The following is a 17,485-nucleotide window of genomic DNA, read 5'->3' on the forward strand; positions in this document are numbered from 1 at the left end:
TATTTAAGGTTGTGTTGTGCTGTCCTCATTTTCTTTTTCTCAACCTAGATCAAAAAAATATTTTATGGCAGAAGTTGAATCTAATTATATGAAATAAAAAAGCTCAGTACGTAATTAGTGATAGCTATTTCCCCTTCATTTGTTTGCTATTCACATCTTAATTTTCCTAAAGAATTAAAGACATTATTTCTTATAGTTTCTCATTTTCATTCCTCTTTTGCTTTATTTTAGTTTCCATATGAGTTATAGGTATCACATGCTAACACATTCCTCAACTGCTCTAATTATGGGAAATTTTGGAAAAAATCATCAATAAATTAAATGTCTTTAATAACTCATTATCTAAGCATTCAGGCATTTATGTCAAATAGAGGCAGAAAGACTCTGATATTCGGTGGTGGTCAATGACTCCATGAAAAGAGTACTCCATGGCGTCATTGGATAATATACAATATGGGTAATATACAATATGGATAATATACATAAAATCTCACAAAGACGGTGACAGGATCCACGTGATATGGACAGATTCAAAACAAATTTCCAGACCTGATAAGAGAAAGTGAACACAAGGTCCAAGCCCAAAACAAGGCTCCATTTGTAATTGTTATCTGCAGAGAAAGTAACTTTCAGTTTTATACAAAGGAATGTCCCTTCATACATCTGTCAGACCTCAGGTTTTGACCCATGCCCATGAGTGCTTGAGCAACACAAAACACACTTCATTTTCTTTTCATTTTGTGTGATTATTTGTTGGTTTTTCCATTACATTTAGGTAAACAATTCCTTGCTTTTTTGTTTTTGGTTTTTTTTAGTTTTAATATGTGTGTTGATTTTCATTTTTTGTTGCTTTGCATGTGGTTGTTCATCCTGTTTTCCCTTTTTATCAGCAGAGAGTCTGAAGCATAAAGTGGGAAACATAAGGATGTGGTAAGAATATTTGATGGTCTGCGTAAAGAATAAAGGATATGTTTGAATTACGTAAAAATATTTTTTAAAATAAGTGAGTGTGCTTGGGGGAATTATAAACAGGTGAATACAGGTGTCTGTGGAGGTCATAGCTATCATCCCTATAAGACTGGAATGACTAAGGATTCTGAAAAACCTGATATGGTGGCTGGTAAGAGAATTCCGGTCCTCTGGAATAAGAGGTCACTTTTAACTGATGTTCCATCTCTCTAGTACATCTTTTCTTTTTCAGCGTTGCAATATCTGCAGCATCAATCTAAGTCAGAAAATATCAAGATATACTTTAAACTCCATGCAAAATCCAAAGCCAATGGAATCACCTGATCAAATCTGTGTCAAGCACTGTTCCCTGCAATATTTCATCAATTAGCGAGAGTGTATTTTTTCTAAAGAATTTCTGATTAAAAAGCACAATATTTTGAATGATTGCTGGATTTTGCTGAAGAAATTTTTAGCATCTAATGACCATGTGGTTTATCTTCTTTTAGTTTGTTTATATTTTGGATTACATTGAGATACTTTCCTATGTTGAACCATCCCCTACATAAGTGGGATGAAGCCTATTTTATTATGACAGGTGATCTTTTTGTTGTACTCTTGGATTCAGTTTGTCAATGTTTTATAAAGCATTTTTTTATCTATAATCATGAGAGAAATTGGTCTGTGATTCTCTTTCTGTGTTGTACATTGTGCTCCACTGTGGCTCTCTGCTTCTGCTTTCATCAGTTGCTGAATGGAGGTTATATAATGATATTTAAGAAAGTCATCAATCTGACTACAGGGCAAAGCCAGCTCAGGCACTATCTCTGCTATTACTTAGGATCTTAGCTGGAATCATCCTGGTGGATTCCTGGGAATTTATCTAGTGCTTGGTTTCTTGCTAACCCCATAATGGCTCCCTCAATAAAGATATCTCTTTCCACGGGACAGACTTTGAGGCCAATGGCAATGAGATCGGGATTTATCCCTACTGCTTGCTCTGGCTCTTTGGAATCCATTCTCTCTGGATGGATACTATACTCAGGCTAGATATAGTGAAGAAAACCTTGGTTCTGTCTCAAAGCAATGTGTTAAGACTTTGTTGACTCCCCATGGGAAGCCTTACCCTCTCTGAGGAGTTGATGGGGGTGGGATGGGAGTAGGAAGTGAAAAGGTAGAGGTAACAGGAGAAGGGGAGGAAGTGGAAAATGAATTTGTCACATAAAATGAAAAAAGATAGGTTTTTTTGAGACAGGGTTTCCCTGTAGTTTCTAGAGCCTGTCCTGGATCTAGCTCTTGTAGACCAGGCTGGCCTCGAACTCAGAGATCCGCCTGCCTCTGCCTCCCGAGTGCTGGGATTAAAGGCGTGCGCCACCACCGCCCGGCTAAAAAAAGATAGTTGTTTTTCTTTTAAATAAACAATAATCAGAAAAAAAATTTCCTGATTGCAATATTAAGTCTTCCCTGAAAATATGCCTCTGGTCATTCTTCATCCAAAATTGATTTAACAGTTTTAAATAAATTTGAGTTTTTGAGATTAGGCTTGTATTACTGTATAGAAAACATAGATGAGAGAAATACAAGGGGTCAGATGCTCCTATCCAATTGCATTTACACAGTCGATTAGGCCTTGTATTTTTACTAAAGATATACACATGTGAACAGTGCGTAGAACTCCCTAAATTGTTTATTATTAAAAACATTAGGCCTCAAATACTTTTGTTGAACTCTACAAATTATTTGATAGGAAAAACAAAAATTCTCTATTTTATTTTTAAATAAAATCAGCATAAACCAAAATGTTCTCATTTCCTGATCAATAATTCAAAATAAATTAAATTTAAATTAATTAATACTTTTTAGTTATACAACAGGTTAAGTGATTCTAGGTCCATAAAATAAAATCCATTCTGCACTGTGGAAACAATATTAAATGAGTCACAGTTATAAAAATATATTTGGGATTAAAGGCGTGCGTCATGAGGCAGAGGCAGGCGATCTCTGTGAGTTCGAGACCAGCCTGGTCTACAAGAGCTAGCTCCAGGACAGGCTCTAAAGCTTCAGAGAAACCCTCTCTCGAAAAACCAAAAAAAAAAAAAAGAAAAAATATATATTTAGGGTAAAATTATCCCACACACATAGAGCTGTGATGAATTGTGTTTATGCCTGTAAGAAAATGAAAGGGGATTCCCATATCCTTTTCCCTCCAGAAGTTGGAGTGAGAGACTGAACTGAGTAACTAGAGGTGCCTCACCCACACTAAGACAGCTGTTATACTTGTAATAAAAATTTTATTTGCAGAAGCCCCTAACTGAGTAGTTGTTTTAATTATGGGAGAATGCAGTTTTCGTTATCCAACATACTAGTTACCTATCACAATAAGATATGGTCCCGAAAACAATGCTAATTTTATAACTGGTGTATAATGTAAATGTCTGTGATGGAGAGGGACTGGCCTTGCTATTAAGTTACAGTTGATACCTCGTATATTGACTCTGGCAGAAAAAGAAGATGCCCATGGTCTGACACTAATAGTCTTGGAATTATGCATATTTTCATGTCTATCGGTAAGTTGCTATCTTGAATGTGCCATTAAAATATCTTAGAGTTGTAAGTATAGTCTAATGATCTTTTTTTTAGATTATGGCTGGCATGTGAATTTTAATAAGTGAATTTTATTGAGGAATCAGTGATAAAAGTGGTAAAGACATGTTGTATTTGACATTAGTGTTAGCAAATTTAGGTTCTCTATTTTGGTCTTCCTTTCATCATACTGACAGTAGACGAGGAAACTATATTCCATGGAGCTCAGAGGTTAATAGGCTAGGAAATTTCAAAAGAAAATATAAATTTGACCCCAGGAAAAGACTTCCCTTAATTTATTTCATTATTAATGGTCACTTTCTGTTGAACTGCTTTGATCAATCACATTAGATACAATGTGGCATGCATGACCAACAGAAAATTATACATTTAAAAACTCACAATTATTACTTAAGCATTATAGATGTTGTAGTGATATTTCATTTGTATTTTATTAAATAAAGCTGGCCTGAAGATCATGCAAATGCAGCATAAACAAAAGCAAAACATCTTTAAATCATTAAACAAATCTGCCACAGTAGAATGATTAATAAAATTCTAGAGACAGGATTTGGGGTTCAACCTGAAGGTCAGAAAGGCAAAACATTCGGTTACTGGCTCTTACCATTACCTCAATCCAAATGGCGATCCTGCCTCCATGAATCTCAGAATGAGACTGTGTGAAGAACTTTCTCCTCCCATCTTATATTCCTCTCTGTGATTAAAGGCGTGCAAAATTGTTCTGTTTCTATTGCAAACTAATGTAGATACTGTGATTAAAGTCATGTGTCACCACTGCCTGGTCTGTCAGTATAGTTGTTTTGTTCTCTGACCTTCAGACATGATTTATTAAAATACAAATGAAATATCACTGCAATCCACAGCATGAACAAATGTAACATATCTTTAAATAATATTCAACAACATTTATATTAGGAAACTATACAGGTATTAATGGGCTCACAGGACATAGTGATGACAACATCCTCCATCATGGAGTTGAAACCCTGGCTTTTCCATCACTAGTAACTCTGAAAATGTGTCTCTTTAGTATTTAAATTACAAACAATAAAACATTAAAAAACAAATACAATATGGTGAAGGAAGGAAGTGGAACCAGATGGGAGCGGACATGGGGAGGAACTGAGAGGGGTGGAAAGAGGAGAAACTATTATCAGATTATCAGGATTTACTATATAGGAAAAAAATCTATTTTTTAATTTTATTTTTATTGATTTTATTGAGCTATACATTTTTCTCTGTTCTCCTCCCTTCCTCTTCCCACCCCTGCCCTTTAACACTCTTCCATGGTCCCCATGCTGCTAATTTACTCAGGAGATCTTGCCTTTTTTTGCTTCTCACATAGATTAGATCCGTGTATGTCTCTCTTAGGGTCCTCACTGTTGTCTAGATTCTCTGTGATTGTGATTTGTAGGCTGGTTTCTTTTGCTTTATGTATAAAAACAACTTTGAGCATTTGTCTTTCGGGGTGTGAGTTACCTCACTCAATATGATGTTTTCTAGATCCATCAATTTGCCTACAATTTCAAGATGTCATTTTTTTTCCTGAGGTGTAGTACTCCATTGTGTAAATGTACCACATTTTCCTTATCCATTCTTCAGTCAGGGGGCATTTAGGTTGTTTCCAGGTTCTGGCTATGACAAACAGTGCTGCTATGAGCATAGTTGAGCACATGTCCTCATGGTACGATTGAGTATCTTATGGATATATACCTAAAAGTGGTATTGCTGGGTCTTAAGGAAGGTTGTTTCCTAATTTTCTGAGAAATCACCATACTGATATTCACAGAGGCTGTACCAGCTTGCCCTCTCACCAGCAATGAAGAAGTGTTTCCTTTACCCTACATCTCCAGCATAAGCTGTTATCGGTGTTTTTGATCTTGGCCACATTTACAGTTGTAAGATGGAACTTACAGGTGTTTTGATTTGCATTTATCTGATGGCTAAGGATATTGAGCATTTTCTTAAGTGTCTTTCAGCCATTTTATATTCCTCTGTTGAGAGTTCTCTGTTTAGGTCTGTACTCCATTGTTTTTATTGGATTATGTTTTCTTTAGATGACCAATTTCTTGAGAAGCTTCTGTGAAGTAAAGGACATGGTCAACAGGACAAACTGTAGTCTGTAAAATGGGAAAAGATTTTCACCAACCCCATGACAGAAGCTTCTCAGTTTCAGGATGTCCAATTTATTGTTTCTCTCTCTAATAGCATAGACACAGAGTAAAGAATCTACTTTAAATAAAAGGTTAAAACAAAAGAAAAATAATTTAGCATGTATATATTCAAAATAATATAAAAATGTAAAATAAAAAGATATGCAACCTAAATAAATTGAAATGTGAAAATAAAAAGTAATTTGGGTTTTGTTGATATCTCTTAAAGCAAAGCTACTTTAGTTCTGGTAAAAATAAGAATGGATTACAAAATCTAAGCAGAAATTAGAATATTTTAGTACAGAACATATAAAGTATGAATGAGTTCAACCTGTAGCCCTAGGTACAGAGAGATCTGCTATACCATGTTACTCAACACATTACATACTGTCATCCCATTTTAAGAATACAGGAGAGCTCTTTAACCAACTGTGTGACATGTGCCTACTCACTAGAAATGCTGGAAAACCTGAAGAGAAGTTAGAGACTGATTTTCCCTTTAATTCAATAATGTAATTCTTTTTTGAAGCTGCTCCCAGAATGCAGTCACTGTTAGCTCTACCAGTTGGCAAGGCAAGTTCTGCATGACCAGTCCTCAGAGTTATTCAGAGAGGAAAATTTCTCTCTCTCTCTCTCTCTCTCTCTCTCTCTCTCTCTCTCTCTCTCTCTCTCTGTGTGTGTGTGTGTGTGTGTGTGTGTGTATGTGTGTGTATGTGTGTGTGTGTGTGTGTGTATTTTTCTGCCTCTTTTAGGGTCCCAAAGAAGTGTGTCTACTCCACCTCAACTGAAGATCAGAGACCTTATGAATACTCTTGCTCTTCAAAGTCATTGACTACAGACAAGATATCCTGACCTAGGGTGTGCTTTCTTGGTGTTTTGAATTAAAATTGCCCACAGAGGTGGATCTGCTCCACCTTGACAAAAGGTCAGAGAATTCAAACATATTCTTCCTCCTTCAATAAGACAGGAGGTTTGATACAAGGAGTGGCTGCCTATAGGATACTTGGTTTAAGGTGCAGTCATGGTATGTCCTGCCTAAAACAATAGAATGTTTAACTCAGGAAATAGTGGCTTGATGTCTCAAGTATCAACGTGAGTAATTGTTCTGTTTGTCCATTGTGTTATTTTAAAGCAGTCTTTTGCCTTCTCCCCCCCTTTGTGGATTGGGGTATAAAAGCATATGAAAAATAACTGTTGGCATATTCAGCATTCAGTATAGAGTGGATAGCCATCTTGGTTCTAATCTATGTCTATGTCTATTTCTTTGTATCTCTGTTCCTATTTTTTTTTAATCCACATGTACCTACCCTGAAATGTGTAAATTATGTTGAGGTTGGACCCAACAGATGTCACCCTAATGTATGGTAACACCCCCCCTTTGTATCTTTTTCATTGGACACTGGTCAACTCCTATTCATTGTTCAAGGTTGTGTGCTTTTTCACACTATTTTTTTTCTGAATATATATCCCATATCCTTCTGCCATTCTGCTTCTTGGCTAGAGTGAGTCTTCTTGTTAGTGGAGTGACTTTTTTTTCTATCCCATATTTCTCCCCCTGGCAACAACTGAGATTTACAGCTTGTGTGACCTTTTGTATTTCTACCCAACACTGGTAAAATTGTCCTTTAGCATCCTTTGAGCCCTTTTCTAAATAATCTTATTAATGGTGATTAGACTCCAAAGGGAAAAAAAACTTTATTTACCACCTAGGCATTTGGAAGTATTTTGTGGAAAAATTTAAAAAGTAATTTGCAGGGCTTCAGGATACATATGTCCTAGAATGTTGCATTGGAACATTTTGGTAGTCTGTTCTGCAGTGAGAAAGTATAGAATGATAAGAACAAGGCTTAGCTAGGTAAGGGCAGAAGTGTAGGAATATTTAAAATGCAGACAAGCTGTGCAAAAAGGCAAGTATAATTATTACAGTGATTAATGCCAAAAAGACAGAATTATTTCATAGACACAATAGAAACCACGACGTGAGGATAAGTCCTCACTTGTCAAATATTTCAACTTAGTATGATTCACCTCCACAGAGAAAGCCTGAAATGAGAACTCAAAAAAAAAAAAAAAAGAAAGAAAAAAAGGAAAAAAGAAAAAAAATCCCCTTTCAAAAACAACTTCCTGGAAAATTACTTTCTCAGCTTCAGCCCCCATATCTCGCAGAAAGCACTATAGCACTAATTAAGTGGGGCTTGGCAATATCTGGAACTGGCAGCAGATATCTACCTCATTCCCAGAGAACTGATTTTGTTATGAATCTAAAATATAAATGCCACGACATCAAAGTCATTCCAAGGTTCCAGAGAGCTGATGAGGCAAAGCAAGAGGTAGCAGGGTTGAATTGGCTGCAAATGTTAAAGCAGCAATAAGGGCTCACAGAAAATTACTGGACAAAAGGGTAGAAGAACCTCTGTCTAGAGCAGAGACCTGATACTTCAGCTGGACATTTGCTGACTGCCAGTGCACAAAAGCTAGAGTTATGTTTGACTGTTTCTGTCCTGCTCTGAGATGCAACTTCCATTTTCCATTTTCTTTCTCTTTCTTTCAGATGATAGTCCCAGCCTATGCATAATATACCTGATGATTTAAAATACTTTATTCTTTCTCAAAAGTACACCGCTCTCTTTCTGACTTGTGGCTGCCTACAACTGTGCCATGGCTGTCCAGTCTAGTAATTCAAATGTCATGGACTTATTTCTTCCTTCCCTTTCCTCTTCTCTGCACATGTTGAGATTTACAGATTTCCTGCTGCATATTTTTCCTTTGAACCCTAATGACACTATCCTTGAGCTGTTACCTGAGTCTACCTTGAATTATCTGTTAATGGGACTAAGAACAGCAAGAGAGAACCTCACTGTTTTTAATATCACAAGGAGTTAATAAACAGCCACTGTATCAAGCTACCAATGTGAAATTTGGAATCTCCATTCAGGAACTGGAAGCTTCAAGGTGCTGAGAGGTCTGCTGAATGAGTAGAGTCAGTTCAAAAGAAAGACTATGTATGCATCCTGCAGGCAAGCTTGAGGGAAGAGCTTCCCAAGATGATAGCCTAAAATTCACACATAAACCTGTAAGCTGTTAAGCTTGCTCTGTTCCTTTTTTGTTTTTGTTTGTTTATTTTGTTTTTTGTAGGTGTCTTCTTTTGCCTCATTAGTCCCAGAGGACAATGGGGCAGAAGCAGGGAAAGAAAGCTTTGCATGCAGCTCATGAACACAGATGGGAGACAGTCCCTTGAAAGAGTTATTTCAGTGAAATGCTCAACTTTATTCCAGAGATTAAGGAATATAAATGATTAGGGATCTTGAGGAGAAACCCCAATTTGCATTAAGTAACACGTTCCTATAATATAGCTTTATTTGTGGAAGCCCTGCCCTATTAAATGACTAGAGCATTTGCCTAAGTACCATGTGGGTTATCAGGGGAAGAGGATTTTCCAGGAACAGGGTCAAGAGCCAACCTAGAGAGAAGTCAAGCATTCTGGTTCTAGAGACATACTCCAGATAGGGGTAAGTAGAGGAGGAAGGAGTTTCCATATTGCACAGCTTAGAGAAAACTGGCAGGCTATGGCACACTACAATCCCTGACCAGCCAGCAATGCCTCCCCACAGTTTGTGTCTTTGTCTTTGTTTATGTTATCCTTGCATTCTATCCTTTCAGAATGAAAGGTTTTATTCCGTGATATTAGGCATTAATAAGAATATGCCTTACCTTTTGCATTTTATGAGTGTTCTCAGTTAAAAGATTGTCATGGTTCTCAGAGAAGACCCTGGATTCTGTATTTTTGAACAATGTTATAACTACTAATATTTTGGGTGTTCTTAGAGCTAAAGAATACGTTTTGCATCCCAGCACTCGGGAGGCAGAGGCAGGCGGATCTCTGTGAGTTCGAGACCAGCCTGGTCTACAAGAGCTAGTTCCAGGACAGGCTCCAAAGCTACAGAGAAACCCTGTCTCGAAAAAACAAAAACAAAAAAACAAACAAACAAGAATATGTTTTGCATTATGAGACGGCCATGAACATTTCTGGCAATAAAGAAAAAAATATAATTAGTTGTTGTTAACACTCCTGGATTCTATAGAAGATATAATTTTTGAGTGTGTCTGTGACAGTGTTTTTCACAGAAGTTAAACAAAGGCAGGATGATCATTACGTGGGTGAGGGTACCAGTGTGATTAATGATTATAAAGAGAAAAGTCAGGAAGCCAGCTGAACATTATCATATATGCCTTTCTTTCTGCTTCCTGTGTGCAGGCATACAGTAACCAGCTGCCACAATGCCTCCCTGCCATCATTGCTGCCTTCAGTCACAATGTCTTGTCTCCCATGAATGAATGAATCACACAGTGAGTCAACATAAATCTTTACTGTGTTAAGCTAAATCATTTTGTTAGACCCTTATTCACAGAAATGACAAATATGTCCTTTGCACTGTGTATAACAGAGAATGAATTTGCACCTGGAATTTGACAAGAAGAATAAACACATAAGTGATAGAATTCATGGGCTTTAAAGTGATTTTGTCCAAAATTGCTTAGTTAATTCTTCCTCAGTCGTGCAACCACTTACGGAATGGTGATTATTACTGTGTTCATTTTATGACTTTAAGTCTCATACTAGTGATTGCTTGATCTCCTTGGCTTTTAGCATGATTAAGAAAACGATGCCCGCCTCTGCCGCTGTCACACCATGGTGCTACTCCCTCCTCGTCCTCCCCACCCTCCTGTTTTGTTTTTAACAGCAATGAACCCTAGAATTATACCCCATGTACCTCACTGTCCACTATGAAAACCGTAAAGTGCCTTACAGGGATCTGCGTAACTAACACACCCCGCTTCGTTGGCTTCTGTTTGCTGAAGGAGGACAGACAGCGATGAGCCTTCCGCAGAAGCACATACCAAATGGCACTCGTTATCAAATAAAAGATGAATTGCCTTTTGCAATCCAGTGCACTGATATGTGAGGTGAGAAATCCATAAGAAACCCAAAGGTGCTAGGGGTACGCGGAGCTCTCCAGACAGCCCACAGCCCGTTTCATCCTGTCACCCCAGATATGAGTGTCTGTCCATACCACTGTCTAGTGTTTCCAGATCAGGTCCCTCAATGGTCTGTGCCAAGAGCAGTCAAGGAAACTGGTTTCTTCAACCCTTTATATGAAATTCCATCTTTTCAGCCCCAAACACAAACTTAGGCCCTGTGTGGTACGACGTAGCTGCTTTTGTGGAAGTCATGGCTTTCCTGTGGAATAAAGATGGTCCAAAGGTAGACAGAAATATATATATATATATATATATATATATATATATATATATATATATATATATGTGTGTGTGTGTATGTATGTATTAGTAATTTATATAGATATCAGCAGTTAGGCAGATCAAGTTCTAGCGTAGAGCCCGTTGTTAAATAAAGCATACTTCGTTTTCCTCTCTCTCGAAAAAAAAAAAAGAAACTGTACAGTATATAGCTAAACAACTAATTTCACCAAATATGGATAAGGCTTGAAATTTATATTAATACAATAAACTCTCTTTTCTTTTGAATTCAAATAGGCATATTGTAATATAACTTATATTCATAAATATATATTCTACTGAGGATATATATTCTATTTTACATATTCTAAATATAGTATTTAATATATTGAATTATATAAAATTTAATATAACTTATATTCATAAATATATATTATACTACCTATATTCTAAATCTTAAGTATTAAAAATTAAAGTATTTTAATTAAACAAATAGAAAGTAGGGAAAGAGTAGTAAAACTGTATTTAAACAATTGTAACTTTTTTTTTGGTTTTTCGAGACAGAGTTTCCCTGTAGTTTCTAGAGCCTGTCCTGGAACTAGCTCTTGTAGACTAGGCTGGCCTCGAACTCAGAGATCCGCCTGCCTCTGCCTCCTGAGTGCTGGGATTAAAGGCATGCGCCACCACCGCCCGGCACAATTGTAACATTTTAATATTTAGTATTAAACATATAATATTAAACATATTTAATATGTTTTCAGGATTAAGCAATTGGTATTGTGTAACCAATTGTAGTGCTCTTTTCTGGGGAAGACTATTTCTCATATATGAAATAATAACTAATTTTAAAAGGGCCAATGACTTTGATAGAGAGAACAGAGGATTTCCTGAGTAGGGGGCCTGAAGGGAAGAGAGTGGAAGAAGAGCATAGGCAATTCTATTATAATCTCAAATATTAAGAGAAAGAATTATATGCTTTTATAATTGATGTCTCCTTAATTGCGATTGTTGAAACCACAGGGATTCACCCTTTACCTATATCACAGAAATTAAAGTTTCTAAATATAGAAAATATATTGTAAATTTATTTTATCAAAGGAGATTGACTTTATTTAAAATTAACACTTTTGCCACATTAATACAATTTCTTTCCTGGTTCAGACACTTTGGTAGATGATCCCAGGAGTATTGCCAAGTTACAAACAACTCAGGCTAAGAAGCAAGATGCTCCTGCCTCTAGAGAAGAATATATATGAGGATTAGCAAGAGAACCACATAAAATATGTACTTGCTTAATCAAAAGTGTCCAGGAACAACATGAATGATTTAATAAAAATACATACTTATCTTGGAAGCATGTATATCAGTCCAAAGGAACAAGTGTTTAGAGATACATTCTATGTTTTCTGAAACCAATTCAAACCAATATTAGAGCAGATAAGGGAAACTCCAGTATGGAGTATTTCCAGAGAATACTCTGGAAAGCATAAAAATATAGTGACAAGTTTGGGTATAATGATCCAAATCAGAGTGACTATTTTATAACCTCATATTTAATAAGGCCTAAATTCAATCACTTCTCATTTCTCTCACTTTATTTTTATATGTAATCTGGAGGACGACTTTTTGATCATTATTTCTGTATCACTTACACAGCATCCTTTCCCCCAAAATAAGAATGCTACTATCAGCCTTGTTGAAATAAGATCAAATCTCTCAGTCATTCTGAATCAAGAGATTTTTCTATAAAGTTTTTTTAAAAGCATTTTATATTTCTGCTATAATATGAGGAAGGACAAATATCCAAATGAGTTTATCAGCATTAATAAAAGCCACATATTCTCTTGCTCTTATTTCATGCTTTTGTTTGTTTGTTTTTGTGAGCAGAGTTTATCTGTGTGGTTCAGACTGCCTTGGAACTTTCCCTGTAAACCAGACTTGTCTTAAACTCAGAAATCAGCCTTGGCAGTGCTGAGATTAAAGGTATGGGCCAACACCCCTGGAAAATTTTAAGGCTTCTAAAGTAAGTATTTATGTCTTGAGATTAGTATCGTTGTCAGGAGACAGAATTACCTTTGCTCCCAAACACACACACACACACACACACACACACACACACACACACAAACATGTACACACCACTTTATACGCATACCACACATTTGAATCTATAACAATATAAACTACTTTACTGTAAGAATATTAGCAAATAGTGCCTTAAGTCTAGATTTCCAGTCTACTAACTATGTTGTTGAAACTCTCCATTTTATTTAATTATAGGAACCTAATCTGTCGAGGTTGTTCTAATTCAGCCACAACATGGCTGACATTCCTGGGTTCCAGGAACACACATGTGTGGACAAGCCCTCAGGTGTGACCCACGTGCAGCATGGTTGCATCACCTATGTATGATGCAGCTACGTGAGCCTTTGCGCATGACATAACCACATCATCAACCTGTGCATATGCGCTAGGCAGCCTTTCAAAGCTGGATGTGCCATAAAAGCCCTCAACTCTCCTGTGCCAAAACTTCATATACTCTCCCTCTTCTTCTCTCTTCTATCTCCTTTACCAACTTCTCTATACCTGCAATTTCAAACTTAAATTTCCAGTTAACCTCTCAGCTGTTTTTACAGGGACCATCATTAAACAGAGCCAGAGGTACAAGGATTGCCAAAAGCCCAGGAGGTAAGTAACAATAGTGTGTTTTGGGATTCCAAAACCTCAGAAAACTAACTTTAACATAACAGGTTTATCACTGACTGCAGCAATATTCCTGGATGTTAAGGTAATATCATGATGCTAAAGAGAACAAGGGCCTTAAGATTTGCTTCAGCTAGAAAACATTTTGAGAGAGGTAACCCAGACATAGAAAGACAATTATCACATGTACTCACTTATAAGTGGTGTTTAAACATAAAGCAAAGAAAACCAGCCTACAAATCACAATCCCAGAGAACTTAGGCAATGAGAATGAGGACCCTAAGAGAGACTTACATAGATCTAATGTAATGGGAACTACAAAAGGACAAGAGCTCCTGAGTAAATTGGGAGCATGGGGAGTTTGAGGGAAGGTTGAAGGGGAGGGGAGAGTTAGGGAGGGTGCAGAGAAAAATGTAAGGCTTGATAAAAATTAATAAAAAAGACTTAAAGATTTGCTCCAGGTAAAACATTAAGGAGGTATAATAATTCCCTTTTCTAATAATCCCCCCCTTCTTTTTTTTTCTCCTCCCCACCGTCTTCTATTCTAACACTCTACCGTCATGATCATAAGCTTTTACTATGTCTAATATTATTTCTTTTCAAACATTTTTATAAGCTCCAGGGATCTAATTGGACCTATCTAAATGTATCTGAATCATCCAGAATAAGTATCATTTAATTCTTTCCTTATCATTCCTGGTCTTGGGAATCCCTGGGAAATTCCCTCTTCCAACCTCCCCCCCCCCCCCCCCAAATCTCTTTCATCTTGGGACTCTCCTCCCTTAATCACCAGGATCTAAAATTTTTTTCCAGATATAATTTTCTGCCTTTCCACCATCTTGTGAGGTCCAAGCTGCCAGCCAGTCAGTTCCACCGATTTCAAACAAAACAAAACAATACCCACAAAAGTTATCAGCCACCCAAGACATGATCAAGCATCTTAACTCTCTGATGCCAACAAAATCAGCAAAAAGCAGTCTCGAGAGTCCTGATGACACCCACAAAATCAGCAGGAAACAGTCACAAGAGATTACGGCGTCCCATTCCCACCCATCAAAGACCCTAAACTCCCAAATTTTTATAATAAACAAAAGGGTGGAATGTTATGATTCAGCCATAACATGGCTGACACTTGGAAGTTCCAGGGCCATGAATGGGTGCACAAGCCCTAAGGCACAACCCATGTGCAGCATGGTTGCATCACCTACATATGATGCATCTACGTGAGCCCTCGCGTGCATGCTCCGTCATCTGTGTATAACCATGCCATTCCCCTGTGCACATGTGCTAGGCAGCCTTTAAAATCTAGATGCATCATCTTAAACCCTCTCTCTCATTTCACACCCACCTCATCAGGCCTGTACACCTCCCACCCCAATAAACTCCTAAGCAGGTTTGTTGCGTGTCTCATGATTCCTTCTCACTCCTGCTAGGTAATTTCAGAGGTATTCATCTCCAAAAATTAATTTCTATTTTACATTTGTTTACTTGTTCAAATTGGAAGTGCCTCAGTCACAGTGCATATAAAAATACCCAGAAAAGCTTGCTGGAGTCACTTATTAATGAAGGTGCCCACACATTAATCTCAGATCAGTCTTGACAAGAACCTGTAGCTCAAATAATACAAACCCATAGACAAATATTGGGGTTCTGCCACGCACCGCGCTCCCGAGTCCGTACTCTGTCCGCTAAAACCCAGTTCACAAGCTTCGGGAAAGGGGCTGGAGGTTGAGAATACACACGCAGAGACAGACCGACATGCAGACCTTCAAACACTGGTACCAAAAAGCCCCAAGAATTCCCCCTTTATTGTGTTCAGGGGCAGATTATATAGAGATAGCTACGCCCCAGCCAAACAACCAGAAACCATTCTCCTGCCATCAGGAACTCCTGAAGGTCTCGTGCTCAGAGCAGCTGTAGGCACTCAGATCAGGGGATTACAAGAAATTCAGGATCTGGGGTCTCACTGCTCCCAACATCTCCCCCGTAAATTTTTTATAAAACAGAAGACCCTCCTGACCACATAGCCTTTTGGTCATTTTGATTGAACCTGTACTCAGGAGAGAGTGACAGCATCTTCTCTGGAGCATACTGGCTTTTAGGGAACACAAGAGAGCAACTTAAGCCTGTGAGACAGGTAGATTCAAGTATCCCAGAGACTTGGTTCCTCATACTATTTCCCACACACCCTCTTCCCTTCAAGTGAACAGAAGTGTGTGACCATTTCAGACTCGGGACTTTTACGAGTGACTTTGCCATGATCCCAGGAGCAGTCAGAAACGACTGCTCCTTCAGCAGTCCCCTAAATAACATACCCCAGCTGCCATACCCCCGTGGCACATTCATTCTTGTCAGCTGAGTGCATGGAAGACACCTTCTCGCTCGTGCACCTTTTTGGCTTCCCTAGCAGCCCAGCTGATCCTGCTTCTTCTACGTGACCATATGCTGCATTCTCATGGGTTGTCTGATCTTACACAGGATTCAGGAGGTCTCGGGGATTCAAACCACATGAATATCGAATAAATCCTTTGGCTCTCATCATCTGTGGAGACAGATACAGAACCTCCTTTCCAAAACATCAAATTCTTAAGTCCATATTTTATTTTATTTTATTATTTTTGTGGTTTTTCAAGACAGGGTTTCTCTGTAGCTTTGGAGCCTGTCCTGGGACTAGCTCTTGTAGACCAGGCTGATCTCGAACTCACAGAGATCCGCTTGCCTCTGCTTCCAGAGTGCTGGGATTAAAGGCTTGTGCCACCGCTGCCCAGCAGCCCATATTTTAAAGTCAAGATACCTTTCTTAGCAGTTCCTAGAATCAAATGTCTTTCTCCAGGCCAGAACACAAAAGACAACACAATCAACATAACATACATCTGTACACATCTATCTTTTTGAGCTATATACATTCTATTATTTTCCCAATACATACGTCCCCTCTGGCCAGGGAAAAACCTGTTCATTTACCCTCTTTCTTGGTTGACTTCCACTTGCTGCCTGCATGGCCTGGAACCAAAACTGAGCGAAGGACGTCAGGATTAACACATACCCCAATCCACCCTCACCTTCTGAGGGAGACCTCTCAGCGTTCCCTAGTTCCAGATATCTCGGCTGGGACCTCCAATTACCGCGTACTGCACCCCTGTGTCTGCATTCTGTGCGCTAAAACCCAGTTAGCGAGCTTCGGGAAAGGGGCTGGAGGTTGAGAATACACACGCAGAGACAGACCGACGTGCAGACCTTCAAACACTGGTACCAAAAAGTCCTAAGAATGCCCCTTTATTGTGTTCAGGGGCAGATTATATAGAGATAGCCACGCCCCAGCCAAACCCACCAGAAACCACTCTCCTGCCATCAGGAACTCTTGAAGGTCTCGTGCTCAGAGCAGCTGTAGGCACTCAGATCAGGGAATTACAAGAAATTCAGGATCTGGGGTCTCACTGCTCCCAACAGGGTTCAACCTCAAGATCAGAAAAGTAAAGCAGCCAAGCTTCTAAAATTCTTACCTCTAAGAAATACCCTGACTAACAAAGAGAACTACTGTCTCATCCTGCCTCACATTCCTCTCTAGTGTTGGGATTACAGGCATGCGACTCCCTAATACTGGGATTAACAGTGTAAGTCACCACCAACTGTATCTGTTTCTGCACTGATCTTCTGGTAGCCCAGGATGGCCTTGAACTCACAGAGATCCACCTACCTCTATCTCCCAAATCCTGGAATTAAAATTGTGTGACACCACTGCCTGGACTCTAGTGGCTTGGTTTTACCTTCTGATCTTTACGCAAGCTTTATTTATAAAACATAAATAAATATCACTA

Source organism: Arvicola amphibius, chromosome 3 (assembly GCF_903992535.2).
Source record: "Arvicola amphibius chromosome 3, mArvAmp1.2, whole genome shotgun sequence".
NCBI lineage: Eukaryota > Metazoa > Chordata > Mammalia > Rodentia > Cricetidae > Arvicola > Arvicola amphibius.